We start from the raw sequence: 12655 nt of genomic DNA, 5'->3' as shown, positions 1-12655 counted from the left end.
CTGGTCGTGGGGCTGCTGCTCGGCTTGCAGGCAGTGTCCACTATCCCATAATTGCAGTTCATATTTTGGGGCTTCTAAATTTGTCTCTTTTTGGGTGGGAGGTGTACAGAGGAAGGTGTATGGTGGGGAAGGAGGACAGGGAGAGTTTTGCTCTCTGGCTCCATTGTCTGATCAAGGCGAGCTTGACAAAGCGAGGCTTCCTGTCCCTCTGGGGTTGCCCAGGTGTTACTGCAGTCAATGAGCCTCTGCGGTAAAACAGCTTGGGTTGGTCCTAAAGATGCTTTTCTCTCTCTCCATTTAGAACAGCTTTGTGGTTGCAACAAAAAGCCATGCCAGCAGGAGGGAAGTGATGAGCATGTGAGGACTCAGCTCGCAAAGCCACACCGTGTGTATGGGTCAGGACTCACTTCTGTACCCTCTGATGGAGCAGCACGGGGCCGGGACACTGCAGAGGGACCTGCTGGTGGCTGGGGAGGGCAGAGGGTGGGCAGCAGCCAGGAGGGAGCCACTGCCCCCAGGGTTAGTGGGAGCTCTGGCCACTCGGGGAGGAGCCTGTGCCAAGGATGCTGCTCTCGGCAAATCGATGCAAATCCCCTTGTGTCTGCTGCAGAGCTGGCACTGCCCTGGCAGGCTCAGGGTGACAGGCTGGGCAGGATCGTGGCAGGCCAGCAGGGATGAGCTGACATGCGGGTGATGAGCTGGCTCACATGTCCCTGAGGTGCCTGGGTCCCTCCTTGCTGCCATGCTCCCTCCTTGCCAGCTCAGATAGGCAATCCTGAAGAGGTGCATCCCCGACTTCCACAACAAGTAGCTGAGCCATGGAGGGGCGCTCTTCTGCCTCTTGTGGCCATGGTCCCTGACCAAAACCTCACCAGGTGAAAGGAAAAAGAGAAGCTTCCAAATCAGCCCCATCACCTTTGCTCCTGGCTCCTCTCCCCACACTTCCTTGCTGCTTTTGTGCTCCAGGTGTCCAGAGAGCAGAACAAAACTCTCTCTGACTCTCCTACCTCCCCAGCAGGTACCTTCCAGCCCACCCTACCGCATGTTCCACCTCTGTGCCCCATTGCTAATTGCATCTCAGTAGCTTCCCAAGGACTGTTTTCTGTTTTCTTCCCCGTGGAGGATGCAGCTGGATGGGTTTCTCCTGACCTGATTGAAATTCGGATCAGCGGCAGTGAGGCAGCCGTGCTGGCTATCAGCCCTGCTCATCACCACCCGCAGCCACTGTTCAAAGCAGCTGCTCTGCACAGATCCAACACCGAGCCTCTTCCCCAGACCCCCACAGCCTCGACTGAGCAACCCGCCAGGGCTGGGGGGGGGAGGCTAATTAGGGTAATGGTGGAGAAAATTGCTGGGGGGAGATGGGAATAATTCAGCCACATTTGGCACAAGCTCATTGAACCCAAGGCAGGCTCATGGACACAGGTGGGAGGGCAGAAAGGGGCTGCAAACCCCCAGCCCTGGCTTCTGCCATCGATGCACTTTTTAGCTGAGGGCACCTCATTGAACTCCCAGACTCAGCTTTTAAATCCCAAATCAAGGCTGCTAGCCCTTCAGACCATGCTCTGCACCTCCAGAAGGCTGCATTGGCTTTTTCCTTGGATTATTATTATTTTTGTGATTAGAAGAGACCATTGTGTTCAGCCACTTTGACTTCCTGCATTAGACAGGCCATGAAATGCTGTGTGGTGCTAAGCTTTATTATTAGCGTTTATTACTGTGGAGGGAACGAGCACAGAAAGCACAACTCCATGGGTGGGTAGCTTTTTAAAGCAATCACCTACGGCCATGCAACCTCTTATGAAAAGTCTCTGCATAACCGAGATGGATTTGTTATGTGCATAGGGGATGTGGGTAATTATAGGAAAATCTCTGTCTCTTGACAGATAAGATCTCGCCGTGTTTGTTCCGGAAATTACGGGGGTTGGTGCAATTGTTGTGGGTGTTTTCCCCCTCTCAGGGTTGCAGGAGGTGGTGGTCGACGATGCTGGCCTGGAACAGGGCTAGCTGCCTGGCTCTCCTGGTGAGCGAAGGGAGCCGTGCTGGGTTAATACCCTGGTAGGAAACAGCAGTGCTGAACACCAAATGCTTGATGATAGCTTTGCTGATTATCCTCCGTGTTCACCAGTGGGCCCTGGCGATGGTTTTGGCTCAGATCTGCCTTCCCACCCCAGCTGGCCCTTGCAGCCCAGGGGAGCTGGGATGTTTCAGCCCTGGAAGCTCCCTAGGCAGGACCTCACCATGAAAGGGGCTCGGAGGGCACAAGATGGGACCTGCACGGCTGAAGCTTGAGCAGGCTTTGGTTGGGGGTGGAAGACCCTGAGATGGGGAAGAGCTGGGAGCACAATGAAGCCTTGGGCAGAGCACAGCTTGAATGGGAGTTTTGGAAGGGATTAGTGGGTATGTTGCCTGCTGGGCTGACCTCAAGGAACAGAACAGGTGAAGGAAGGGATTTAGCCTGGTGCAGCACAGGGGCTGCAGTCCCTTTGGTCTCTGTCCATCTCTTCTTCCTCTCAACAGCCTCCCCACCACAGCTGGTTCATCCTTAAATCTGCCTACGCAGTCTCTCTATCCCCACTACTGCAGGACAGATTCTGTCCCTACAGTCCTTGGGGCACAAGCTCTGGGTGGCCGTGCTACCACCTCTACCCACCCTCATAGCTGCTGCCAGCCAACCCAGCCCCTCCAGGTGAAGATCTCCAGGGTTTCTGTATTCCAAACTGAGCTGCAAAAGGGCTTGGGGGATGTTGACTTTTGCTGCACATGGATTTTTTTTCTTCCTCCCACACAGTGAAGCTCAGGGAGGATGACGGGACCCAAGGAGCCTTTGGGACTGGATCCAGCCCCGTTGGATCCTGGCACTGGGGACCTTACCTGCTGCTGAAGAAAGGTTGAAGAAAGGGGAGGGGGAGGGAAAGGAGAACAGCCTGAACTCATCAAGGCATTCACAGCCTGGCTTCCCTCCTCTCTGATTTTGTTTAAATTAAGCCATCTGCCCACATTAAATGGTAAATTATCTCAGCTGCTGCCTGTCTCCCTGTGGGGAAAGCGGCCGGAGGAGGAGGAGGGGAGAGAAGGGGGGGGGGTAAAGGCTGCAGAGCTGCCCCTGGCTGGGACCTGGGGTGTGTGATGCTCTTGTGGAGGTTTGTGCCACCTCCCCTTCCATGTGCTGGAGGTCAGCCCCTGGCAACCTGGAGCTGGTCACCTTGATGTGGTCACAGCCCTTCTCCACTGTCCTTGGTGAAGAAGTGGGAAATGGTCCTTAATCCAGCTGATGGAGGAGAGCGAGTTGCAGTGCGACCGCCCTCAGCTCACGTCCTTGGGAGTCCTTCTCTGGGTGGCAGCACAGCGCCTGCCTGAGTGGTGAGCTGAGAGCCCTCGCCGTGAATCTTTGGCTCAGAGTGATGAAGGCATCCAGTGTACCGGGACGGAGGCAGCAGGGCTGCCAAGGGGAATGACCAAGACAGGACCTGGTTTTGGTCAGATTGCATGCTTGTTTTTTTGCAAGCGGCACTCGCAAATGGACGGCTTTTCACCATGTTGTTGAGCTGGGCAAGACCCTTCTGGTCCTCTGGGGATGTCTACAGAGATGAAGCCTCTCTGGGTGCTGAGGTGCTGGGTGGGCTCCACCTCCCCTTGGGCAGCTTGGAGCCAATCTCACACCCTGCAGTGGGGTTGCAGTGATGGATATGGCTTTAAACCAGTCCCCTCTGCTCCTGTCCATGCTGGGTGGTGGCAATGTCACCTCCCAGCAATGTGCACATCTGCCACCTCCCCACAATGTGGTGCTCAGTGCTGCATCAGAATCCCATAAAGAGCCATCCTCTCCATGCAATGGTTGGGTGCAGAAAGGATGTAGGTTTTCATGCTAGCTCCTCACTGAGACCCAGCTCTTGTCATCGCTGTACTGTGGTGTGCAGTCTTTGAGCAGGTCCCCAGGGTGGTGCTGGTGATGGGTGGCTGGGCACAGCTCTCCATGAGCCATCCTCTGACCCCAGCACTCTGCAGGTGACAGAAGTGGGCAAGAAGGAAAAGTAATGTGAGGTAGAGGGGACACTGAGGGCTCTGAACTGCCCTGTTTTACAGCCTACATACTTGGGTTTCCCTCGGGAGCCAGAGAAGGGATGCAGTGGGGTGCTGGCACTTCAGGGAAAGACCTCCCTGCTCTGCAGTGCCCCAGCTGAGGTTGTGTCTCCAGTACTGCTCTATGGGTCATTCCCGCAGAGTTCCTGTGTCCTGCAGAGCTCCATCCCGCCATGCCCCCAAATGCTGCTGTTAGGCAACAGCAACCTCTGGTTCCTCTGAAATGTAAAGGGTGACAGCATCATGCACAATATTCTGCTGTCCCTCACTTAAAACTGAGTAAGGAGACCATTTTCTCCCTCTGTCATTCCATCACTCGGCCTCCTGCAGCAACGCTGTCGAAGCGCGGCTGGAGCCAGGACGAGGCAGTGCAGGTCTGCTCTGTGCTGCGTGCCCAGGTCTGGCTTGCAGAAGCTCAGGGTGTCCTGGACCTGCACCAAGAGCATCTGCAAGCAATTCTGTCACAGAAGCTCTTGGCAGGCAGCTGCAGCCATCCTGGCTGGTCCGTGGGCATGGCCTGGGGATGTCCCAGCCTCAGCAGCAGCACTGGGGCTGCCTAGCTCTCAGCAGTGGGGAAGCAGAGTGGTTGTGTGCAGGTCACGGCAGAAGATTTTTCTCACTTCGTGTAACGTGTGGTGAAGCTGTAGGGTCTCCTCTCCTCATCTCAGTGGTCTCCTGGGGTCAGGCTCCCGCTCCAAGAGGTGTTTCAGGGCATCTCAGCCCATTTGTACTTGTTCTCACCAGGTGTGCTGGGTTGTATGTAGTATGTGGGTGCTGCTGAGCTCCCAAGAGAGAAGGATCCTGGATCTGTCCTGTGCTGAAATGTGGATGCAACAGCTTGTGAAGCATCTCCAAGACTGAATGCACAAGAGGGCTTCCAAAGGACCTGTGGTAAGAAGTAAGCCATGCAGTTTCTCCTGTTCACAGCTCCTATGTCCCATCTCTCAGCCATTATTTTTGATTATTTTTTTTTTTTTTCCAGCAAACAGACAAATATTTGCAGCAGCTCAAGTCTGCCTTTGACTGAGGTGTGAGAAACAACTGCAGTGCCAAACTCCCGAATGTGTAGCAAGCACCCAGGGAGAAACAGGCTGCACCAACTCACGCAATGTAGCTTGCCATGAATGCACTGTGAGTGTCAGCAGCGCTTATTGCGTCTCGGTAGAGTGATGGTAACCTGATTACTGGCAGCCTCTACCCCCGAGGTCATTAAGCACCAGGGAAAAGCAACTAGAGTCTCATAAAGCTTTCTGGAGAGATTTGTATCAAAACCTATGCTCTGAGTGTCCTTGGGCTGTGAGACGTCTGTTCCCATGTCCATGCTCCTCCACGTGCCTTGTGGGGTGGTTTGGGGGAGTCTGTGTGAGAAGTCCAGGCTGGACCCTGATGGTTAAATCTTACTGGAGAAATGCAGGCTTCAGAATGAGGCTGCTCGCTCAGGATGGTCCAGATGTGGGTTAAATCCTGCTTCAGGCTCGGGGAGTTAGATTCCCTCCCTGCTTTACTACCTGCTCTTGTCTGCATTTTCCATAGGGAGCCTGGTCAGTCTGTGCCTCGCAGGCTGGAGGCACCTGGAAGTGCCTGAGCAGCAGGGGAACTGCTGGAAGAAAGCAAATGGTGGGCTCCATGTGAGGAAATCTGGGAGGGAAGACAGCAATGGAGAGTCAGTGAGAGAGAACAGAGGAGGAACATTTCTCCCTTTTCTGCTGGAAGCCATCAGGCAATCCTGCTGCTTCCACTAAACCCACCCAAAGGAGTCGGGCAAAAACCTAAGAAATGCACAAACTGAAACAGTCGGGGAAAGGGGAGGGAGGGGTAGAGCTCAATGCTGGAGTTAATGGCCTGTGAACAGGACTGATGGCATGGGCCATGGGCAGAGCCTGAAGGGCAAATCACACCTGCAGGGAAGATGAACAAGCGTTTGCCTGCGATGAACAAGGGCAGCTTCTCAAGGGCACCAGCAGGAGGATGGGGCAGGGGACCGCCATGGGGCTGAAAGGGTTAAACAAATAGTTCCTTGGCTTTTTCACTCATTTGTATGCCTCTCCTGGCAGCATTTAGGTGTAATAAATCCACATGTGTGTGAGTGCACACCCAGTGCCCTTCCCCTGAGGGCTGCCTCAGAAAATAACCTCTTCCAGCTGCAGGGCCGGGAGGCACCGGGGCCCCCCAGCCGCAGGGCCGGGTGATTACCCCCAGGTGTCCAGTGGGGGAACTGGGACACGGAGCAGTGAAATGGCTTGGGCCGGGTGGAGAGAAAGTCAGTGGTGGGGCTCCGGGCAGGGCTGTGAGTGGAGCATGCCGGGGGTGTATTTGCTTTTGGGTGTGGGCTGAAGGCTGGCCCCAGCACCAGGACTGCACGCGGGTCTCGCGCTGAGTGGTTGGGTTTCCTCTTCTCTCAGATCAGAGAGGGGCCAAAAGCCCCTTGCATACCTGGGCAGGGCTGCAGAGGGGTTTTTCGCCCTGGTTGCTCTGGGCTGGAGCAGACCCGGGTGCTGTTCTCTCTCAGCTCTGTCTGCTCGTTTTTGGACTGGCTTTTGTCTGTGCTCAGCCAGGCTCCTTGTCGCCCAGACAGGAGAGATGAAAATGAGCTCTCATCCTCTGCGGAGGAGATCAGGGAGAGAGACAGAGGAAAAGTGAGGGAGATTAAGCAGAAATAGCTTCAGGGGTCATTTAAAAATATCCCCATGACTCCCTTAAATATATATTTAGCAAGAATTCATAGTCCATGGCTGAGGGAGCTCCAGGCACCAAATGTACAGAACGGTTTTTGATGAAGACCCACGGGATCCAGTGCAGGTTGGAGGGATGGAGGCTGCTGGGGTGGAAGAGGGGGAGATGTGGGGCAGGGGTGGCAAGGTGGCTCCCAGCCACCTCCCCGTGCCTGTCAACTGCCTCGATGCAGCATGCAGCCACGTGCTGGTCCCTTGGGGCTTCCGAAACAAGGTCATCTTCCTTCAGGGTCCATCAGCAGGCCAAATCCAGGGCACCTGCTGTGTAACCACCCAGTTCATCGCAGTTTTCCTCCCCCAGGAGTAACTGCCTGCCTGAGAGCTGTCCATCTTTGCTCCTTGGGCCACAGCGGCTGGGAATGGCCACGGAGGTACAGGGCTGAGCCCGGCCCTTCTGGAAGGGAACCAATGGAGCTTCTGGTGGACCAGGAGAGGTGGACATGCACGGGATTGAAATGGTCCTGAAATGCCTTCAAGGAGAGAGACAAGCGCTCAGCAGGGTTCCCCCAGGAGGACAGTATGAAGCTGCTGCAGGGCTGATGCGTGGCGGGTGACACACTGGGACAGCTGGGAGCAGCACAATGTGCTTTGCTTCAGCTCCCCCACTGGCTCTGAGATCCCAAAGTGCTTCAGGTCCCCAGTGCTTCAGGAGTAGGAAGGTCCCCTTGTTCCTAGGAGCATCCTGGGCTGAAGGAAGGATAAAACCCCAGGTCTGCCCCAGGGCTGTGTGATCTGCCAGAGCCCATGAATTGTTCACTGCTCCTCCAAGTTGCAGAGGATCCCGTTACGCCGTGCAAAAGGGTCTCCTTGAGCAGCAAAGCCTTGCCCATAGCTCCCAGCTTGGAAACCCAAGGGCTGGAGGGAACTCAGCTCACGCCTTCCTTCCTCAGGGCCAGCACTGCTCCGATAGCAAAGTCAGGCAGGCTTTTGATTTCGGGGCTCTGCCTGAAGGTTGGTGGGTGTCTCCTTACAGCCCTGCTTTATTGATTGTCTCCTACCTGAGTTCCCACCCTATTCAGATTGTAACAGCTCCCTGATGACAAATGGGGCTGCCAGCCTCTAATTTATTTTAATTGCCATCTTTCCTTCCCACTAACAGTGCAGAGGCACAACAAACCTGTGCTGGAGTGCCTGATCTGGGAGGTGCTGGGGGCATTTTGGTGATTTTGAGGGAACTATCTCGGTTGGAGAATCTTCTTTCCCCACCTGTCCAGCACAGGAAAAGCCCTCTCTGAAAACCCATAGCATGGGAAAGCCGAGGCACAGGCAGTGCTTAGGAGGAGGTGGGAACCAGTCCCTGGGTGACAGTGAAGAGAAACCAGCATCAGGCTGCCCATGTGTAGCATGGGCTGGGGAAGGAGGATAAACAGAAACAAAGTCTGTGTTTTGTGGTCAGCATGTGTCCTCGTACTGGAGGGCTCCCTGGCACCTTCTGGCCTCCTCGCCTGCCGCAGGGGTGATGCCTTTCAGCACAACACCGTTTTTGCTTGGGAAGGTGTCAGAGGGAGGAACATTTTGTGAAGATTTGGTGTTTTCAACTGTATGCCTGTAGACAGAGGTGCTGTGAAAGGATAGGCCATGTTAGAGGAGAGGACATGCTGCTCGGCACGCTGCTCTCCACTCCCACCTGTGGAGCGTGGCGTGGGGAAGATATGACACAGGGCACCCCGGAGGCCATAGAGATGGGTGACTTTTGCATGTGTGTGGCAGTGTTTGGCACTATGGAGAATGAGGTAAGGATGCTTATGAGGGTGGAGGAGAGGTGTGAGGTGCCTGGATGCGGGCTGGCTCACAGGGCCATCTCTGTGGTCCCCCCATGCAGGTGCTGGGCTCTGCAAGCTGCTGCTCAGCTCATCCCTTCCCAGCTGCTTGTGCAAAGGGTTGAGAATTACCTTCTGCCACAGGCTGTGTCTGCGCTTTCCACCCTACTGGGACAGCAGGGAAAGGCCACAGGTCCCAGCAGTTCAGAGCAGGGCTGGCTTTCCACAGCATCCCTTTGCACTGCTTCTCCTTCCACAGCAAGCCACTCGTCCTGCAAGCACGTCACACTTGGTGGTGACATTACAGCTCGCAGCAGGGGTGGGGGCCTCCCCTGTCCCTATCCAAGAGGAGTCCTCCCCTGCCCAAATTCCCAAAAGGCGCCTGACAGCCCTGGCTGAGACTGAGCCAGATCTCTGGTGTTTGGGGCATCTTGGGGCCCCGGGGTGATGTGAAGTCCTCCTCATCTGGAGCTGCCACCTGTTTGCTGTCTGCCCAGCAGAACACAGCTTGTGCAAAGCTGCTGCAGTGCTGGCTCATTGTGTCGCGGCGTGGCAGCGTGTTGCCGTGCAGTGACATGGCACTGGCTGGAGCGGAGGACCCAGTGCTTAAAGATGCCAGGAGAGCGATGAGTCTCATCTCTTGGCGTGGGTGCAGGTACATTGAGTTCTTCTGGGATGGGTCCCCAACATCTGGCGCCACCATTCCATGTGGACATTGATGTCCAGAGGAGGGGGGGTTGTCCCCAGCATGTCCCTGAGGAGGGCAGCTGGGGACAGGGAAGGGCAGGAGGCCAAGAGCACAGAGGAACCCCAACTGCTCGAGACTTTGTAATGCTGGACGCTGACGGGTGTCCTCTGGGCACTGGGCTTCAGTGCAGGATGTGGCCCTGGCTCCCTGGTGCTGCCTGAATCCTCTCTCTACTTTGGGGTTTATTCTTCCCTTTCCATTAATCTCCGATTATTAGGTGGAAAGTGAACAATTACTGTGCTAATGGCTCCATAAATTCCTTCATTACTTATTAAACCCGCGCAGCGGAGGAAAAGCAACGAAACAGGGTGGAGAAGGGCCGGGGAACGGGTCCGGCCGGCAATTCCTGGGCTGCCGCTGCCCTCTGCCGGCAGCGGGGCTGGACTGGGGAGCACTGGGGTGCCCAGGGGAGCTCGAAGATGCTGCTAGGTCTGGGGCTCGGAGGGGGACACCTTGCCCGGGGAGCTGTCCTCAGAGGCCGCGAGGTGGTGCCGAGCTGGGCTGAAGCACGGGGAAGAGAGTTTGGCTTTAGCTGGGCAGCTATCGGGTGCTCCTGATTGATTTTGGCGCTGGGAGGAAAATCAGGCAATGAGGGACCAGTCCCCACAGGGACCATTCCCCATTGAGCACACCAGCACAAACCAGGAATAAAGCCCAGGCCAGTTCCTCAGGGCTGAGATGTTCGCAGGGACTGGCACCACTTGGCGCAACAGAACTGAGCCAAGAGCTGGGGCAGGTTGAGGACTCTTGAACTCACCCCCGTCTCCACGTTGGCTCCCCAGGAGGCTGCAAGCAAACCCCAGGCACCTCTTTTTCTCCTGGAGGAAGGAGCCCTCTCTCTCCTGGCTTTCCTTGAGGTGCTGGGAGCTGCCTCACAGTTTGCTGCCAAACCTCACTATGATCCTGCAGGGTGGACATTCTCCAGCTTTTTTTTTTTTTGCTGCTGGCGAAGGCAGAGACCATCGTGAGAACTGCAGTGACTGTGTGGGGGAAGCTTTTGCCTCCCTTTTGTGGTGCTGAGGGTCAGGGTGCAAGCCAGCTCGCTTTTGCGCTGGCAGGAGCTCCTGGGATGGCTCTTGTAGCCTCACCTAAGTGAAGCTAATGTATTTTGACATCTCTAATGGCCAGCTGGGATGCAAGTGCATCTCCAGGAAGAAACGCAGCTTGCCTCAATGCAAAACTGCCAACAAGCAGTCACCTCCCCAGCTGAGATGCTCGCAAGTCTTCAGCCCACGTCAATCAGGCTGTGGGGCTCAGCATCCTGATGGGAGCCCTCTTTGCCTCTCCTCCATCAGGCTCACTGGCTCCTCTGCTGTCATCTCCATCCAGGCTTTAAGAAGGAGTCGCACGCTTAAGCTCTAGAGAGAGGTTTCTGCAGAAAACAGCAAGTTTCTCCGGTTCTGCAACACCCAAGTATCGTCCAGGATGAGCCCAGCTTGACAGGACCTCGATGCCCAACTCCCACTGACACCAAATGTAATTAGACGTCTCTATCTAGGCCAGGGGCTCAAGGGCCATCTGGCTCCTTAATTATTCATACACGTAAATAAATGCAGACAGAGTGCTTGTTATCTAGCCTGGGCCTGGGGAGCGATTCCTGCTTATGCAGGACCATTTCTTGGGTCTGACAAAGCGTGCTTTTCTCCAGAGCTCATTTTGGGTGCTGCGTTGCCTTTCCCTACAGCCAAAACCCTCTTCCAAATGCACCAGTGCTGCCAAACTGCACGTTAGACAGGTCTGAGTCTGCTGCCGGCTGATGCAGAGGTGGAAAAACTCTGGAGATGTCTCTGCTTGGAAGGAACAGGCTTGGAGGACAGAAATCAGATGAAATGCCGGTCAGGAGAGCCTGTCCCTTCAGCGATGTGGCCCAGTGCTCCTCCAAGGTGTCTCTTAAACTGTGACTTATCAGCTGTGGAATTTTAATTTGGGTTTCGCTCGCAACCTGAGGCACCACAAGGAAACAGTTAGAACCTCGGCAGATAGAAGTCTCTATTGCTAGTTGTTTAAAGTGATGCATTTCCTCTCAAGCCTGTGGAGCTGTGCCAGGTTTTACCAGATGTAGCCTCAAAGGTGCAGCTGAAATATGTCAACATAAGATTTTCCCCATATTTTTTATTGTGACTGGCCAAGGAGTGCTTCCTCTGCTCTGACAGACGCCATGGGATGCATGGGAGAGGTACTGGCAGGGAGGGTACCTGCATGGAGCATGGGTGTGTCTGTTCCAAAACAAGCTGATGCTGCTTTTTATTTCAAACCATGATAATCTGTTCCCCGAAGCATGCTGTGCCAGGCAAGGTCTCCTTCCTGAGGCAATCCTACCCCAGGCTCCAGAATCCTTTCCAGCAACACCGGCCTTGGAAGCAAGGCATTTCTGTAAAACGGTAACACCCTGACAGAGCAGTGATTTTTCTATCGGATAAAAAGTGGCCGTGTTTTCTCCTTCTCATGTGTCTCCCCAGGAAAGCTGCAGGGATCAGATGAGCAGCGGCTGCGATAAGCCTGTCTGCCAGGCTCCTGGCCCATTCTCTGTGCCTCACTCACCCACTGCTCTCCTGTGCCTGCGGTGCTGCCCCTCCCTCACATACCTTTGTATCACTTCATCTGGCTGCCCGCATCCACGTAATTGTATCAGTCTCCCTTACAGTCTGCAATAATCACATCCACATGAGCTGTCTCCGCTATCCCTGCGGGTCTGTCTCCAATGCGCCTGTTAGGTTACCCCAGTGCTGTTACACAGGAGGAACTTGTTTTTTAACGCTCAGCACACATCTCAAACACGATTTCTTTCCCTCCCAGCTCTGTATTTAGCTATCAGCCATTTACCCACCATTCAGAACCCACCCGCGGTTTCGGGAGCCTGTGCGCACCGCCCCTGTCAGGAGATGAGGGGACAGGGGGAACGCAGCCTGACGGGCTGCTCCTAAAGCCCGATCCGATTCTGCTGTTAGACTGAGACGTTCCCGGGGGGAGGTCTGATCCCACGGGAGCTGCGGGGACCCCTCAGCGCCAGGGAACATCAGAGAATCACGGAATGTCCGGGTTGGAAGAGACCTCGAGATCATGGGGGTAATGCCCCGGCACGGGGAGGGGGCCCAGGGGCCGGGGCCTTCCTCCCGCCCCCTCCCTGCGGGACCCAGGCCCGGCCCCGCCAGGCCCCAGCACCGGAGCCGCCCCCGCCCGGCGCCTGCCGAGCTCCCCCTGCCGGGATCCCGCCCCCTCCCCGAGCAAAGGCCAATCAGAGGCGGAGAGCGCCTGACTGACAGCCTCCCAGCCTATCCGCAAGCTCTCTTGCCGCGCCCAATCGGATGCCCGAGGAGGTTTTTCTCGCCCAA

At 55.6% G+C, this 12655-nt stretch overlaps 3 long non-coding RNA genes across 3 annotated transcripts; 2 read left to right on the top strand and 1 right to left on the bottom strand.

Annotated features, from left to right (window-relative positions):
• Positions 1-1232: 1232 nt before the first annotated feature.
• Positions 1233-3001, top strand: LOC137844063 (uncharacterized). Its single transcript, XR_011089791.1, has 3 exons — positions 1233-1425; positions 2587-2689; positions 2792-3001. It is a non-coding gene; the product is annotated as an uncharacterized lncRNA (long non-coding RNA).
• A 21-nt stretch (positions 3002-3022) lies between these two features.
• LOC137844061 (uncharacterized) lies at positions 3023-6198 on the top strand. The gene is made up of 3 exons (XR_011089790.1): positions 3023-3363; positions 4828-4974; positions 5066-6198. It is a non-coding gene; the product is annotated as an uncharacterized lncRNA (long non-coding RNA).
• LOC137844064 (uncharacterized) lies at positions 5193-8458 on the bottom strand. Its single transcript, XR_011089792.1, has 2 exons — positions 5982-8458; positions 5193-5721 (listed from the first exon to the last, which is right to left on the bottom strand). It is a non-coding gene; the product is annotated as an uncharacterized lncRNA (long non-coding RNA).
• Positions 8459-12655: the final 4197 nt, after the last annotated feature.

Source organism: Anas acuta, chromosome 24 (assembly GCF_963932015.1).
Source record: "Anas acuta chromosome 24, bAnaAcu1.1, whole genome shotgun sequence".
NCBI classification, from domain to species: Eukaryota; Metazoa; Chordata; class Aves; order Anseriformes; family Anatidae; genus Anas; species Anas acuta.
The sequence above is the reverse complement of the archived record's forward strand: the minus strand, read 5'-3'. Positions and strand labels throughout refer to the sequence as shown.